The 18,269-nt window shown below is 29.8% G+C and overlaps 1 protein-coding gene and 1 long non-coding RNA gene across 2 annotated transcripts in view; one reads left to right on the forward strand and one right to left on the reverse strand.

Moving 5' to 3' along the window:
- The window catches only part of LOC111032094 (phytanoyl-CoA dioxygenase, peroxisomal-like), a 112,311-nt gene that overhangs the window by 31,350 nt on the left and 62,692 nt on the right, over nucleotides 1-18,269 (reverse strand). The gene's annotated exons all lie outside the window — the stretch shown is intronic.
- The window catches only part of LOC111032095, a 65,124-nt gene that overhangs the window by 10,904 nt on the left and 35,951 nt on the right, over nucleotides 1-18,269 (forward strand). The gene's annotated exons all lie outside the window — the stretch shown is intronic.

The raw sequence follows: 18,269 nt of genomic DNA on the forward strand, positions 1-18,269 counted from the left end.
CTTATTTAAATATGAGAGTGAAATGCATATATGAAGGAAGGGAGAGCATAACTTTTTAAACTTCATAATATACTTTATTAATAAAACTAGACGTTCTCTTCACATGGTATGTATGAGTTTGATATTATATTTTAAACTGTGCATTACAGAACGATACAAGGGTGAATTAAAAAATTATTCATTTGAGCGATGTTGAATTTAACATTTTGATAGATTTTATAATATGACATTATGAAATACATAATTGTGATTCTATTATTATTATATGGTTTTAAATAGCACAAACATATTAAATTAAATTTTGTTTATCGCGTTTAAAATCCAATCAGCGATAAAATTTAATTTAAAAGCGATTTATTTAAGTTAACTACAGAACCATTAGAGTTGTTTTTTGAGGTACCTAGTATCATGCTTATTTAAATATGAGAGTGAAATGCATATATGAAGGAAGGGAGAGCATAACTTTTTAAACTTCATAATATACTTTATTAATAAAACTAGACGTTCACATCTACTACTTAATATCATATTTTAATCATTTGCAATAGTTAAATGTCGTTATAAAGGGCATTGACATTTTCGAGCATATAATTATTCTAGATCTATGTAATTTCAAAACAACTGTATTCACTTTAAATAATAGAATGGTGAAAGTTGAAAAATTTTATATCAGCTAATCTTGTATTAAAAAAATATCATTTACGTTATATGTAAATAAAAATATAACTGTTACTATGGAAAAAGTCTTAATTATTCTATGCTAAACATTGAATTTTGAATTAATGACAAGCTGTTAATAGAATGATAAAAACTGTAAGTATAACTCTACAAAAACCATTCTTATATTTTGTTTGTACTAGATGCTAATCACCAACGAAATGTTTCCACAAGTTATAATTTATGCACAAACTATTATAATGAAGATCTTTTGAAATATATGTATTCTATGTATACCTATTGAATATCATCGCAGTTATTATTTGCCAAATTTGTTTTATTTATAATTTTATAATAATATTATTACAGTTATAATTTAAAACTTTTATAAAACCAACATACAAAAAAAAATAAAAATGAATAGTGACGGTGTCCATATTTTTTAAATGATATGAGTATATCTACTGAGTATTTGCAGATTATTCGTATTAAAGTAGGTTATAACATATTATATTCTTTTTAAGTTTTGTTAAATCAACAGTATGAAAAAGTTAAAATATGTTTTTGTACCTATCTCATAGACCAAAATTAAATAAAAACTCTGAACATTGTTTTATTCAGTCATAACTCATATTTGGTTTTTAACATTCCCGTTATTCGTTTAATTATTTTTTATTGAATCGAAACTATTCACGACCTACGTTTGAACTGTAAAACTTTAGAAACTTTTTACGGTAAAACTGTATTAAATTAATTTCTCGTTAGAAAATAAATAACAATTTTTAAATATAAAAAAATTGTTTCGTATAAAATATTTATTTACCTTACAATCGAAAGGAGGCCAATAGTCCGAAGAGTACCTAAGTAATAGTACGATATTCTAAAGGATATTCTTTAAATTAGTACTTATAAGTTATAATACCTGATGATATATATAGAATTGATACAAATGTCATTGCGACCAAGAACTTAATACATGTGGTCTGTGGAGATTACTGTCAGAAACTTAAATCACATTGGAGATACTCAACAACTTTCATACAACATTTCTACAGGTAAACAGATAATCACAACTCTTAATTAAATGGGTTTTGTTTATTAAAAGTTAGCATCCGCAAATAGTTTTTTGAAAAATAGTGAAAATCTGTAAATGTATTAATCTAATCAACCAGTCTTAAGAGCCTTGGTTGTTATTACTTATTGGGCGGAATGGATCTACTCAGAATTATGAGTACAATGATTAATAATTGCATTCATATTTAAAAGACGCCTTATACCAACGTAAATCGTTTTTATGATTAAAAATTAAAAATATTCTTTTCATTTTTTTTTTATTCAACAACGCTTCGGAAATACTAAGTCATTATAACGTCTAAAATAATGATATTACATTATCTACATATTTAAATTGAACATAACATTATAATGAACAATTAATGATAACAATTGAGTTAATTTATAATTTTGATGTTTGCTAATTCGCCAAGTAACTCTTTTTTTTTTATCTTAAATGATGTATTTATTCAAATTTTGATTTTAAAAATATTTAACAATACCTATAAAATATTAACAGATTCATATTTAATTTAATTTCCTATAGGTACTATAGTTTTAAAACTAGCATGGTCTCCATAGCTTCTGAAACTATTATTAAGGATTACTAACATTCTGTTCTATCGTTAGTACATAAAATGTAATAATACAGAAAAATAAAAAAATGAATGATAAACATTGTTTAAAATTAAACTGTAGTATAAATAATATTTTTAATTAATGTATTATTCAAAACGAATAAATAAGGGGATAGAAATAATTTGTTTGTAAGGTTTTGAACAAAAGTGAATAAAATATTGATAATAGTTCATCACTATGTACGTATACCGTAATATCCCAACTTAACCTGGATATTGCAAATTGGAATTAAAATGATTCAATATTAAAAGAAACACACATCGATAAATGAAAATATAATTTATAAAAAATATGATATGAACATACTAAACTATTTTTGTTTTGTTTCTACGTCTATAGTGAACATTCTCACCTAAGAAAAAATGGCTCGCCTTTCGTTGGCCATTGTTTAAAAAAACATAATTATATTCGGACTTTCTGAGTGTTCACCATGACTGGTCGTTTAATAAAATTCCACTTTACATGATAGGAAGTGATGCCAAATTAAAATATTATTGTTGGATAAATATATTTTTTGTAGTTTCCCGTAGCTTATAATTCTTGTTGTAATTGGCGGTACTCCAATGGCAAGTGTAAGATTTCTGGTGCTGAGTTTTAAATTTTAATATGTATGCTATCAATGAAAATATAAATTCATTTGCATCTGTAGGTTTTTTATGTTCCAGCTATTTTCGTATAAACGTGTTATCATAATACCTTTACATACATTTTATGCTTAAAATATTATGATATACGTTTTTATATGTACGCAATGTCTATCATTTTTATTATTTGTTATAAAAAAACTTTTTTTTATCTATAAAAATTACATGTTCACACAGGTACGTAATATATAGACCTATATATTACATATATATTATCTACATTTTATTAAAAAGTATCATGTAGAATTCATGTGCAAAGTATATGTTTTAGTAAAACGTTAGATCGTAAAATAAAATAAAACATAACAACAATACAAATAAATACATTTATTAACAAATAATCTTAGTAGCCCAAACGCTTAAGTTTTTTTATTGCTTAGTAAAATTCAACATACAAAAAAAAAAAAAATATCTTGCTTATCTTAGTGTAATAAAATTTGATCTATTGTAATGTTAAACATATTGCTGCATATAGGTTTGGTTATTAAAATATGATATCACCTAATTACATAGGGGACTCGTAATATATATACATATATTATATACAAGGTGATTCACCAAGCATGCTATCCCCCTATTTTTCTCCAACAATGCATTTATTCAAATCTGATTTTTAAAATTTTTAAATATACTTTAGGACCACATCTTCAAATTCTTGAGATTTTTTGTATTACTTAATTAGTGTCAGGTGGAGATACAAACTACTGTTTTTCAAATGAGAACACTCCTATTCCGCTATAAGTTATAGAGTAAATAATTTTTTTGAAATTTTTGAAGTATCAAAATCAAAATTCAAACGAGTAGTTTTTGAGTCATTTAACTTTGAGTTTTAAGGTTAAAAGGTCGATAGTAATGTTAGGGTACATATGAAATGGTTATGTGTTTATAAGATAGATGGGCTTTTGTAATTTGAAAATTGTTGTCATTAATATTAATCTATCAATAATAATAATTTTAAAAAATGGCCCAAGTAAAATAAATACTAGATCCAATTTTAGGTTTACTTAATATTTATTTAAAACCAGTCTTAAGGACTATAATCCTTGATACAAACATTTTAATAACTAAGAAACTACTCATTCGAATTTTGAAAGTGGTACATCAAGAATGTTCAAAAAAATTATCCACTTATTAATTTACAGTTAAAGTAAATGGGTGGGAAGTTCTCACTAGAAAAACAGAAGTTTGTGTCACCACAGGACACTCCTGTAGTATTAAAAACAAATTCAAGAATTTGAAAGTATGGTGCTTGAGTATATAACAAATTTTAAAAATCAGAATTTAAATAAATTCATTATCAAAAGAAAAAATTTGGGTTAGCATGCTTGGTGAATCATTCTGCATATTGCATAAATATGTTCCGTAAAATTGGGTTTTATATTAAGTTAAACAAGAATCAATATTTACAATATTTGTGAATTGCAAAACATTTAAAATAAATACCTTCTCTCTGAATAATATTTATAATTTGAGTATTATAATACTTCTGGTTCAAAAGTACAAAACTTTGGTTTAATAAGTGCCTATTAAAATTATAATATTAATATCGACCTGCTTAAAAATTGTTTTTATCATAAATATTAATCCTTACCAAAATAATAGTAATATAATAACAAGTTCCGAACATATAAATAAATTGCTATGGATTTTATGATGTAATTGATTACAGTTTTGTATATTTTGTCTTATTATACTCTATAGTACCTATATTATACAAATATTAGGAAGCAAATTTTGAATATACTTTTAAAATATTATGTAATAATTTTATAAATACAGTATCTATAGCTGTTTCAATCAAATAAGGTAGAAGTCATTTTTGTACCCGTACCTATATGATAAGTTAAACTTGATCAAAATTTATTTTTTACTAGTGAACTGTTAAGTTTTAATCAACTTTGGGTAAAGTTGAGTTCATTTTTAATTAAATTAAAGTTTGGACACTTAAAATGAGATTAATAACACTCATGAGATGAGATTCTTTTAGTTTATAATTAAATATTAGTTGCCGAATTAGTGAAAAACAACAAATAACTTAATGTGCATAATGCATCCCTATTGATTATATCATGATTTGTATTATACTCCGGACAAATTGTACTGCATAGTGAATTTTGTTAATCTTAATATGTTTATGATTTTTATCAGTTTTACTTTTTTTCTTCGTTTCACGTATTATTCGGAATAAGTAATAGTATCGATGATTAAAATGTGAAATCACGTATAATTATAACACATCAGTCAATTTTTGAGAATAAAATCAAACTGATTCTAAAATATTAACTTTGACTGAAATGTTTGGAATATTTTTTTTTGCTTTCATAAAAGTTGACAATATTTTTAACACTAGGTTAAACTTTAGAATTTTCGAAATCTCCAAAAATATCTAAACGATCGAACTCAGCTATTGCAGCATTTACACTGTACACAGAATAGAATGCACAACAAGCGATAATGTTATTAATAATTACTATTATATTAATCGGTGTTTGAAGACGATGTCATATACTGTGTCTATAAGCACGGTCCCCTGTCTGCAGGTCACATCTCGTCTGCCATTGAACACACATTGAATACGCGTATAAATTCGAAGGAAATAGAGTAAATAGACATTTTCTTCCAAGATTTTATACGATGACGAACCTCTTCAACACTCTCTGCGACACACACACACACACACACACACACACACAGACACACACACACACCCGCCCCTCATATACACTCATAGTGTTTAATGCACACCAATTCATATATAGGTACATTTAGAGAACCGTATAGCTTTGAATTGAGTAATTTGACATCGGACGTGTCGTCGCTGAATAACGTCGGGTAGTGTTCGGTATATACCAAGTACCCACATAATACATATATTTAGATTTCGCCATACCCTCTCTCGCCGATAATATTATGTTGTTTGCCAAGATCGGAGCTCAAGGGGTTAACGAAACACCGAGGTGTTATATTCGACTTTGATAATCAGTATACCGCCGTAATAATCGCCATTCACGGTATATCATAATTAGGGTTCCAGTTGAGTAATAGCGTAGGTACATTGCGTCCAAAACGAAATCACAGAAGGCCAGCTCGATCGATACAGTCGTTGTTCGAGCAGGTATACATGTTATATTGTTTCCGCGGGCAGATAATATATTATTATTATTCTATAATGGACAGCCGTCTTCTTAAAGTTTGTTTATTTCCGTTTTCTCCTTTTTTTTCTTCTCCTCCGCCTTTTCGTCTGGCATGCAGCGACACCATCAAACCTCCGCTCAATCGATGAATATCCTTCAGAAATATCCCATTCCCCTTGACTCCCAATCGAGGCATCGAAATTCAATTAGCGACGGCTATGCAAATAATAATATGCTGAGCTATCCATAAATAAGTCGCTTCGACTAATCGTAACTCTAACTGAATAGCCCGTATAACCGTATCGTCGTTTGTGGTTTGCAAAAAAAAACTCGAATTAACCCTGTAATTATAAGTTGTGTTTCTTGATTTTATATTTTTTCATTACGTCGAAATGTACGCACTAGCTGGATTACTTTACGCAGTAGTTAACGTTAAAGCAAATAATCTTCGGGGTAATTCAGATTTAGGTACAATCCCAAATCCATTAAACTAATAAATAGTAACAATAATTAGAACGATGTACAAACATCCTTTGTTTTTACGTTATGCCTTTCCGACAGTTTCTTCAATAATTATTTACGTATGCAAAGTTTACGATGTTTTTGTCACAGGTTTAGGGTGGGTTATAGCTAGGGTAACAAGTGTGCTACAGCGGGTCTCGGATAATGATTTATGAAGTGTTACTGTGATTAATTAAAATAACAGAATAGCAATATCAAATCATGCGCAGGTATAGGTTGGCAATTAAAAGCAAAGTTTTTCTAATTTGTTATTACTGTATGTAAAACACATAAATGTTTTATATATTTACATAATATAAATAATTATACGTACCTACCATAAATTTTGATTACATTAAAAATTTAAATCAAACGAAAATCTAAAATTTAAGAACAATTATATAGTGGTTAGGTGACAGGTATAGGCAGGAACGTAGGCAGTAGATTAAATGAATTTCTATACTGATTTCTACTCAATGAGAATAATAACGGAAATAATTCAAATTCGAGTTGAATATTTATGGAATCGAATAATACATAATATCATGTTCTACATCGATGTTCGTCGGTATCTCTTTTCGTACATACTATGTCAGTGGTGAATTGCACAGTACACGTTTAGTTAATTGTGCAACATAAAATGCGCTTACCCGCGTCATATTTTCAGCGAAACTTTTCCGCGGAGGACAATATTGCTCGCTCGCGGAGGTTTTAGAGGATTACATTAAGGTGAAACCGCCTGCAAAAAGTTACTACGTTTTATACTGCAGCCACCCGAAATCCCTTGTATATGATTCTGCGGGGTTTTATTGTTATGCACCGCAATGTAGGTACATTTTCAATTTAAAGTAGTGAATACTAAACGATTTGTTTTTACGATCGCGTTTATATTTTACGGTCCACCTTCTAGATGCCAACGTAATATAATATATTATTATTGTATTATATTATATGCGTACACTGTCGTGTGTCGTGCGCGCGTATAAGCCACCTACATGCGAGATTGCTTTGTTTGAATATACACTTCTATTTGTTCGAGACTTATCTGCATGATAAACTTATCGTCGTGTAACAGTTGTGCAGCGTGCGCAATCCAGTGGCACGCCGAATATTGAATGAAAAGTTTATCGTTTCCGAGACAGATGTTTGGGGGGGTTATTCGCCGGTCATTAAGATCGCGGTCTCGTCCAATAACCTGGTGGCTGGTTGTTTTTTTCCCCCGTCAAACTTTTTCCGTCGCATTTAGGTCCTGCGAGAAGGACGAAGAGCGTAACAGAGAGTCTCGTTGCTCGGCGGGGCCTCCGAGACGCTGCACGTACATAAATATATATAATACACAGTTCATATCAGCACTTTAAAAGTTTTACATTTAACAAGTTTCATAAATCCGTATTATATCGCGCGGTGTCTCGACTTTGGAATGACTGTCGGTTTCGTACCGTGTATTTCGCTAACAAGAACTATCATTACGATATTATTATAAAGTGATACTGTTATATTGTATAGTTTATTTATATACAGACGTAATTGTTTTTATGTTTCTCTGCAATTTCACACCTATACGTAGAAATGTATTATAATCGTAAAATAATCCCTCGTTTTCATTGTTCCAGTGTACTGGCAATTATGATTGCATTTAAGTTAATAATGTTTGTTTATCATTTATTCCAAGTGCAAACACAAGGATATTATCAGCACTTGTTCTACCTAAAAATATGTACAATTTGAATTGTTAATTCTCACTCATAATATTGTAGGTAACGTTTTAATGTTAAAAAATAAAAAATAAGACATTTTTCAATTACTCGCACAACGATAAGTTGTATTTGCTTAGGCTTTGTGAGCAGCTCAGCGCAAGTGTATAACGGTATATTATGCTCTTATTGTAAAGTGATTAGTATTGAACTGGTGTAAAAGTAAAATAAAAATATCGATCCATTATTCGATTGCTTAAATAATTTATTCGTGTCAACGAATTATTATTTTCCGAAACATTTTCGCTGTAAAGGTAATATTTTTAATGTTAAAATAGGCACTAAATTATGATGTAATACGAACTATAACATTTATGACTATAATAACATCGGCTATTCACTGCCGCTGTACCATAATAATTTATCATAATTTATAAAATATATACTTTTACATTAAAAATAATCCATATTATATACATTTCACAGAAGTTATTTACATATTTTATAAAATACTACAATTTGTCTAATATTAAAATGTGCAGTAAAAATACAGTGTGCAATTTATCATACAATTAGTACGAAAAGTTAATATAGTTTGAGATAATAATATGAGACATTATCATGCAATAATATACCAGCCGATCTACCTGTGGATTGTGGTGTTAGAATGTAAAAATATTTTTCATTGGCTATCTTCAACTATTGACTACCTACTCATAGTCGTTATATTGTTCGCCAATAAATCCTTTTGTAAAATATTCGTAAGTTCAATACATTTACTGTTTAGTGTATAATTTGTGTAACTTTGAGAATCATTAATTTTTCAAACTGCTACAAGATCACTATTGGACTAGTAAAAACTAGAAACTTACAGACTTCTCGACTTTTTAATAATTTAAAGGACGATAAGTTCTCAAATTCTGTTCACGGTGCAGCTATTTTCGCGGTAAATCGATAAGCCACTAGTAAGCCGGCAGTCACGTGGCATCGTAACATCGAAGGATCGCCAGTCCCTACGACACCGAACGAAAAAGAAAACACCCTCACCGACTCCATCTCTATACGGGACCCCTACTACGGGGTCCCTTTGACACTACTCTCCCTTTTCCTGCGAAAACGAAAGGGAAACTGACCACCGTACTCATATCGTGCTGTATGTATACAATAAAATATATAGGTACTATTTGAAACGAACCATTATATAATAATACCGTCGATAATCTCGGACATAGTTTGTGACACTTATCACGCTTCAAATTCCCGAGTAGCTATTGAGTTCAGAAAATAGATTCCCAGTCGAAATTGTATAACTATCACATAATATAGTGAGACCAACCCCTCGAGGGCTCCGAGACCCTTTGTCTCGGGGTCGTCGCGACGAGGACGTCCTTGTATATCCGTGACTAGTGAGACGACAGCTGATGTGCTCACTTTGTGTTATAAATTTATAATTTATAGGGTGGTTATAGTAAATGCTCAAACTCATCGTCAGTACAGCAACCAATCGCCTTAGACGTTTTTGCACTATTCAATTCAAAATTGAGTGCATATTTTGATGGATAAAAGGATACATTTCACAATGGAATGAACGGTCAACCAGGGAAATTAACACAACATTAACACTGTAGGCGGTATACGTGTATATTCGTTCTCAAATATATAGTTTACGGTCAAAAAAGTTCAAATTATTCAACGCTACCACTGTTATTTTATTTCTGAAATAGGCGAATCCTCGATATAAAGTTATAGTTGTGAGTCGATTTCTAGAGTGCATCCATCATCTATTTTTTGACGAGGCTATAAAATATAAATAATATTACATAATATAAAAACATGATTTTCATTTTCAATTTAAAATATAAATAATTGGAAAATAAATCATACCATGAAAATAATAACCAGTAACATTTAAGACCGCAACACGTCTAATCGAATTGATTCATATAATATATGAAATGCGGAGCTGCAGTTATGATGCGTGTTGTGCGGTCAATCGTGTGTGGAAAATTCGCAAAAACGTACGAAAAAGGAATGTATAGGTATTGTTTCGTGGTTACGTGCTCAATCGTGCACTTCGTAAAGATACGCACTATAAGCAAGCACCGTACAGTATCCACACTCTTATAAAGTATCGGGGTCCAATCTTGCCACACCAGTCACTGGGAAAACCCGCAATCTGTTTTATAGTATACTCGATACTCCCCCTCCCCAAAAATAGCAAAATCAACCGAATAAATACCCATGGTGGTGGATTATGGTGGTGGTCGACTATTGACTCCTCCAGTCCTCCGGGTAAACCCTAAAAAAATTGTGAAATTTGAACTCGAATAAATGTAAGATCGCTTTCTAGTTACGATCGTTCCATGTAACCATCCATGTTCTATGTTTCCATCGTTACGTAGCAAAAACCTATAAAGTATGGTCGAATGTCGTACGATTTACTAAAAAAAATTAATAAATTACTTAAAAAATAAATTTGAAAATATTTGTTGAATTGTGATTTTCTCGCGGAGAAACGAAGTGGCCACTAGATGGCTGGGAGTCACGGCACGGAAAATGCACATAGTTATTAATTATTTTATTAAGATGCCTACAATGACCAACGACCGATATCTAGTGAGATGTCATTATATGGTTTACCAAACCATGGTTGGCGACTAAACATGGTGACTCTATAGATGTTAGTCTATAAGACATGTATATCTATTCAACAGTCCTTTTCAAAAAACCGTTATAGTTTTAACATAATATACTCATATGTTATACATTTTTATGAAATACAATTCATTAAAATAATTTTTCACTAGGATGATCTTGTAGTGATACCTACTAATTAATATAGATATTGTTAATTTTTAATTTGATTTACTGGTTATAATAATTATTGATATTATACCATTATAAAGTTTTGAAATTTAAAATTATTGGTTATCTTGTTTATCCTAAAATATTATATTATTATGATTGATATTTTTATCAAAACTTTAGATAAAACGTATTGCGGAAATTCGCACCTGATACTAGTGTTATTTTATTTGAAGATGGATTGGCCAATCGAATTTAAAAAAGCTGTCCGGAGAGTGGTGACATGCAGGTTTCTTCAAATTTGATAGCAATGATAAATCGGTACATTTAAAAATGACTTTGATTGGAACTGGGTTTCGTGGCGCTAATATGATATTCTTAAAATTACTTAAAAAGATTTTTTGATTAAAGTTTATTGAAATGTTTTAAATATAGGTAGTAAATAATATGTTACAAGAAACCCTGTATTAAAATGTCAAGTAATGTCAAGTCTTATAACCCACAATTACCCATTTTATCGAAAGGAATAGTTATAGGTAGAAGATAAAAAACTTAATAGAATTGTAATACTTTTGAATTCAATATATTATATGAGTTAATATTGTTTGTTATTAAATTGTTTTTGGAAAAGTTACTAGAAAATCCCAAAGAGTACTAGCAGTAGTAGTAGTAAAATCTAAAAACGACCTTATCGAAGTACTACCAGACGACAGACTCGATATCCGTCTTTTAAAGGGCTACTTGAAACTTTTTCAATAGTCTACCCATAAAAAAATACGCTGAAAGAGAAACATCATTGCGAAACCAATAACTACCAATCCTTCCTACACTTGAATGTTGAACAAATTCATATAGTCACATACATCAGACCATCGCAGGTGGATTGCCTACCTGACGTGATGTCGCATATTGTCTGCGGTCCAACGCAGTCAGATTTACATACCTATTTTAAAACCTACGTCAAACGCTCAAACATATAATTCTATAGAATTTTTCTAAAAGGTTATTTTACATTAAGATTATTCAGTCAAAAATCATAAAAAATGATTTTAATTTAGTTTATATTAAAGCGTTTTGCCTATGTTTAGTGAGGGCCAGAGGGAGACAAATATTGAGCTGAAATCATCTTGACCGATGTGCAAGGCTGTGCATTTAAAACATTTGAGCGTTTTTTTACACATACATCGCATCATGAGAAAATGGATTCGGTCAAAATTTGCATTGTATTATTTATACCTCAAATACGAAATCTAATTTTGCATATTTAATAACTTTTTAGTGCATGAAATTCGTAGCCCTACAGCTGGCTGCTGATGTATTTCAATCACACGTTCTCATACTTATTTTTTTATAACCCAGTAATTGAGGTGAATTTTCTGTCTACGTTGATTGTATTATTTGTATACTTATAAATTACTTAAATAAATATAATAAAAACCACTTTTTAGTGATTATTTTTTAAATTTTCATATTAACAACGATATTACTCAAGAGTATCTTCTATGATACGCAAACATATTTAACAATAACAATTGAACAATGCAGACACGTGATAAGTGACGATGGTAATCGTCTGAACTTAGACGGGGTTGATATACCTACGCCTCGATTTTTGGCATCCAATATTCGGTTGATTCTCCAAGCGCGGATATCCGAATATCGCAGCTGTTCAACGGTACGCACATATCTAGATAAAATTCGATCGGAAGTGGCAGTCATTTTTTCGAACACGTTTTTTCCTAGCTGGACACGACTTCTGAGATTTGCTCCATCCCTGAAATTTGTAAACACCATATATACGCGACGTATCAGCACTCGTCGACGACCTTATCATATCAGGTGTGGACGACATTGCACGGTATCCATAAATGACCAGCTTATTTGTATTAACGAAGATAGCAGTCTCCTGATTTTTTCAAGCTTGACTGCAGACATGTTTGACTCTGGGAGCAAAATTATTGGGGTAACTACATGGTATTTCAACGGAGATGGCGTGTATGCAGATCCCAGACCAGAAAGTGGCGAGTACCACCAACATCGACACTGCTATGAAAAATGCTGATTCTCACATGTATGATGTTGAACTTGACTCTTCGGTGTATTTGCTTTGCAAAGAAATCCAAAATGAATCATTTTGAGAAATACATAATTTAGATTTTAACCTTGTATTCGATGCTATTTCTAATAAATGTTCTTTTTCCTTAGAAGTTAAGTTTGTATTTTTAATATTTTATTCTCCAAGTAGACCATACAATGAAACTTTAAACTGTATTTCAGTCATTGAAAGTGATGGAAAATAACTCTTAACATTTCAAGAAAGTGTCAAAAAATGTTTGTATATTATATTTTTCAATTCCATTTTTTGATCAATGCTTGAATGCATTATTGATTCTTCGACTGAAGAAAAACATGAAAAACCATAATTTTTTTATGGATGATAACCTTGAAATTAATTTTTATTTAAACATTCCATTTTTTTCACTTGCAGAAATTATATTTTCTCTACGACCTGGAATACTCTAATTTAAAACGTTATTTTTTTTTTTAAATGTCAGCTAGGCTGCTAGTTTATCATACCACATTTCATCAACATTTTTTTTTATTTCATCATTATGCCGTAATAATATCATATATTCATATGTGTAAAGCTTACAGTTTAAATAAATAATATTTTGGAGAGTGGAGACACACTCCAGGACACACACACACCGGTTCAGAACCCCGGATATAGGTACATTGCACATTTGCTAACAAATATTTTAACTCGTATTTACACCATATACTTACATTTGTATAGTTATTATAATTACCTACTCTCTATGTAAGTATTATTGTACATCATTAATACTCATCTCATATTATGTAAAAAATAAGGAGAAGGTATCAAAGTAAAAATTTAACGAGCCAAAAGTAAACAATCAGTTACTCGAGATTAACATTGCTTTAAATATTATAATTGTTTTAAAAAAAATGTCCATGAATATATTATAATACTTTTAATTAATTTCCAGTCCAATATAAAAATATTGTGTCATGGTGTTAAATTTACGATGGCAATATTATAGTATGCAGTTTTTATCGTTTCAAATCATGGTCATTGGGCCATTCCCCGTTTAATGCCTATGCGGATATGCAATTGTAATTCGGTAACACCGAGACCTGTAGTTTATGTTAGGCACATTATTACTGTCAAGCACAATATTATAACAATTGCGGTGTAAATGTCTCTATCTATCTAAACTGTTGTCGCAAATATAACTCAAAATCGATTAAAAACTTAAAAAATGAATTATGAACCCAGCGACATAATTATAATGCAACGTGATACTCAAAACTAGATGGCTGGTGATCGGTACCGAGTGCCTTGGCCCTTGGGCATATAGGATTTACCCACATTCAAGACAATACTCGTGTACAGCCGGTCGTAGAGAGGAGTTCATTAAATGATAATTTCTAGAGTTAAGAACGAAGTAGACTAATAATATGTTTACACTTTGGCTTTAGTTACGCGAGTAAATTTTTGAACAGGTACGAGCGTTTGTTGTTTACGAATTATACCAACTAACTTTGCTCCGAGTCTTGATTCCTATTTAGTAATTAGCAATGGTGGGGTAGTCTTTGTGTTCTTTGTAGATAAACAAAACCGTTTATATAGTGTTCCGGTAGCCTTATAAATTCTTTGGACAATTAATAATTAAGCTCGGAGTAACATTCTGCTGATCGCTTTAGTTTGTATTCTGTCGGAATTTCGGGCGGCGATAAAAACTGCTATGGACTCTACATAGATGTTTTGAACATTTCACAGATCACATGTCCAATGGTTAGGGACTCGGTGGGTACGTCAAATGCAGAATTTCTATTTTCATTTTAACATTTCACACAATTCCAGGAGCAATCTAAATATATGGTAATTTTTTTTATAATCTCAACATTTTTTTTCTGGTCAAAGAACAATTTTTTTTTACGCTTCGAGCTTTATATTACTTATATTCCATGGTTATTACTTAACCAACATTTAAAATCATGATTATTTGCTTACAATATACTAAATAACTCATTAAGTACCTAATAATAATTATGGAATATAATCAAATCATAAAATTAGTAACACAAATGTAACCAAAAATTGTTTTGTTTTTAAGCTTGTAAATTGTTAAAGTATAACAATTGCAGAATAACTAATTATTATTAAATAAGTTCCGAAATATTGAATTTGTCTAGAGAAATATAATTATTAGCAATGGTTTTATAATTAAAACCAATAAAATACTTTTTACGGATTCGCACTCGCAATCACATTGCTTATTATTATTTTGACCGAAAAAATTATTAACTTTTGTAAAAATGTACACCATTATTTCAAAAATACAATTAAGAATGTTTAAATCGACGTATCTACCAACTATGTTCAGTAAATTTGTATTACTTCAGCGTTGACTATTTTTACTTTTATTTTATTTAATGTGATTTAATTTTATGGATGCTTATTAAATAAGCTGTTTTGTTACTAAAGTTTATATTATTCAAAATATTCAAAATATTATCTAAATAATATTTATTTAACCAATTTTCATTTTGAAAAGTATATAAATTAGTTACACCTATTGTGAGATTGAGAAACACCGAAAGCAAAATACATGTAAACAAAAATCAACTTTATCTAACAAAATATATTAAAGTGATATAATTTCATTCATCAATCATCAAATTTGATACCATGTTATTTCTGTAAAACAGATAACTTCCAAGAATAAAATGGATAAACTAAAAATATTTTTGAATATATTACACTTCATGAAAGTATAATTTTTATAGTTTGAGAAAGCAATTAAATTGTGTTGATTGACCAGAAAAATGTGTTTTTTCTATTTATACGATCTGCAGATTATAAAAGTTAATTCAATACTAATGTATATTTTTGTATTGGTATATAATTAATTTCTTTTATTAATTACTGAAAAATTGCATTTTTTAATTGCAAAACATTTACTTTTCCCATTTCAAACACTAGATCTGAGGTTGTGTATAATTTGAAAGTTGATAAATTAATTTTTCTATTCGATTAAATCGTATAATATACATTATAAGTATATAGGTATATAACACATCTCCACAAAGCATTACTATACAATACCTATACAATTAATTAAAGTAAATTATATATATTCATTTTAATGTTAAAATAATAATAAATGTCTGTCATTAACACGTACGCTCGATATTTATCGGTTATAATGTCTGCTCCTAGATGAAACGTTAAAATTTCAAAATTGACAATTTACCTCTACGTTTTAAGTACCACCCGTGCGTCGTATGGTCGTGTAGAGAGTCCGATGGAATTTTAGGTGTTTTCTTATTCATCACTCATCGGTGTTATAATATAAGTACGATATACTTGTTATGCAGTTACTATCCAAGCCATAATGTACCTACGCTACACAATTATATTTATCATGTACCAATACCAGAGTCCAGGTTCAAAAATGATTGCCTCTCCACACAACGCACATTGTACAATAACTTATAAATACCTATATTACCTATACGCGACGTTCGTTCTGAGTGTCCAAAAGACAAGATATAAAATATTTTTGATAAAAATATACATTTGGAGCATTTACTATGCAAGCTTCCATAAAAAATGTTTTAATACACTGAACCCACAAAATCGTTACGTCACTTTAAGAGTTTACAATTCACGGAACAATAAAGATAGGTAGTGCGTTTGATTTTCTTAAAGATTTACTTCATGTTTTTTAAATTAATTTACCCATGATTTTATTGATTATATACTTACCTAAGCATTATTCACATTAGTAGTAGAGGAGTGAATTAAAAAACTAATTGTGTTATTTCAATCGTAATAATATACATGTATTTCATTTGATGTTCCAATATTATTTATTGAAAACGATTGTTTTACCTTTAAAGTATCAGTCGTTCGCTTTCGAAGTTGCAAATTAAAAATACAATACTTCGTCATAAGTCTGGAATAAATACTGTTATAAATGCATTCGAATTCGGAACGAAATTATTGTTATTTATATTGAATAAAAAAAAAATCCCCTAACCTTGGACACCCGTGGCACAACTTTGTTGTTTATGTGTATTATTATTATTATTATTGTTATATTATATTACGCTGTTAGAATATACCTACATACATCACACACTACCAGCGAATATTTCATTACAATAAATGAACCTATTTGAAACGACATGCAGAAGAGCTGATGTTAATGCGGTGGGGCGGGATGCAATTCGGGCACGTGACTTACCTACCGAGATGTAATATATTAATATATAATAATATTAGGTAAAATAATATGTATTGATATATCGAGGATTATAGCGAATCGATTTATTTAGAATTGTCGGCTCTCGAACATAGTTTACTGCCACGGTCACACGGTTGCCCTTGCACGTTGAAATATTGATTTGTAAAAAGAGCGTCTGTAATTCAAATCAGCTATAATACGCACATATTTTGAAAAGATTTTTTCCAATCGCATTTGCATGTGCTTGGTATTCGAAATATATTACAATATGACGTAGAATATAAAATATGTATTTTAACAAGAAACATGCCTAAAAGTGATTTGAATTGCGTCGGGAAAAACCTAGGTATTTGTTGAAAATAAGCCATTTATTCACTCATGTATTATTATCATATTTTTGTCTAGTTGGGCTAGTGTCACAATAGTTTTACTTTTAGTTTAAATACCACCTAGGTATATAATAAATTCAATTTTAAAACCAGCGATTCCTTAAAAAAAAAAATGGTATCGATTGCGGTTATGTAATCCAAATAATATATTGCAAATGCCGCTGTATTATAATGATAATATACCTATAAACCGATGGATAATCTTTCTTCAAAAGCCATCTTTACACATCGTATAGGTAACCACATGTATTGATTTTATATTAATTTATGACTCGAGGAAAAAAAACTGAACATTTTTATCATTTGTGCTTTGTGAACACTGCAATGCCTATGTGCACATCTTAACTTAAATACGATACCTATACGCCTCATTGACCTATTGAACCATATTATTTTTATAAACATTTGAAATATCAGTATATATTTAAAGATCTTAGCAAGGACCTAATCTAACCTAACATTCTTGTAGTTACAC

Source organism: Myzus persicae, unplaced genomic scaffold (assembly GCF_001856785.1).
Source record: "Myzus persicae strain clone G006 unplaced genomic scaffold, MPER_G0061.0, whole genome shotgun sequence".
In the NCBI taxonomy this organism is placed as follows: Eukaryota; Metazoa; Arthropoda; class Insecta; order Hemiptera; family Aphididae; genus Myzus; species Myzus persicae.